The 642-nt window shown below is 39.7% G+C and overlaps 1 non-coding gene across 1 annotated transcript; it reads left to right on the top strand.

Moving 5' to 3' along the window:
• Window positions 1–330: 330 nt before the first annotated feature.
• On the top strand, window positions 331–438 carry LOC148548671 (small nucleolar RNA R71). The gene has a single exon (XR_015897906.1). It is a non-coding gene; the product is annotated as a small nucleolar RNA R71 (small nucleolar RNA).
• Window positions 439–642: the final 204 nt, after the last annotated feature.

The following is a 642-nucleotide window of genomic DNA, read 5'->3' as shown; positions in this document are numbered from 1 at the left end:
GGAAGTTTCTTTAGCACTGCCGGATGCAACTTGCATTCCAGTCAGGCTCTGAGAAATCATATTGACTTTCTGAGTCAATATTTTATTCAGAGCCAATATTGCATTCAGAGTATCAATCTCAAGAACTCCTTTCTTCTGAGTTATCCCATTATTCACAGGATTTTTTTCAGAAGTATACATGAACTGGTTATTTGCAACCATTTCAATGAGTTCTTAGGCTTCTGCAGGCGTCTTCTTCAGATGAAGAGATCCATCAGCAGAGTGGTCCAATGACATCTTGGATAATTCAGACAGACCATCATAGAATATACATAAGATGCTCCATTCTGAAAGCATGTCAAAAGGACACCTTCTGATCAATTGCTTGTATCTTTTCCAAGCTTCATAGAGGGATTCACCTTCCTTTTGTCTGAAGGTTTAGACTTCCACTCTAAGCTTGCTCAACTTTTGAGGTGGAAAGAATTTGGCCAAGAAGGCATTGACCAACTTTTCCCAAGAGTTTAGGCTTTCTTTAGGTTGTGAGTCCAACCATGTCCTAGCTCTGTCTCTTAGAGCAAAGGAGAAAAGCATAAGTCTGTAGACCACAGGATTAACCCCATTGGTCTTAACAGTATCACAGATTTGCAAGAATTCAGCTAAGAA

This window comes from Arachis ipaensis, chromosome B8, assembly GCF_059453495.1.
Source record: "Arachis ipaensis isolate K30076 ecotype BB chromosome B8, ASM5945349v1, whole genome shotgun sequence".
In the NCBI taxonomy this organism is placed as follows: domain Eukaryota; kingdom Viridiplantae; phylum Streptophyta; class Magnoliopsida; order Fabales; family Fabaceae; genus Arachis; species Arachis ipaensis.
This window is presented reverse-complemented; position numbering and strand designations above follow the sequence as displayed.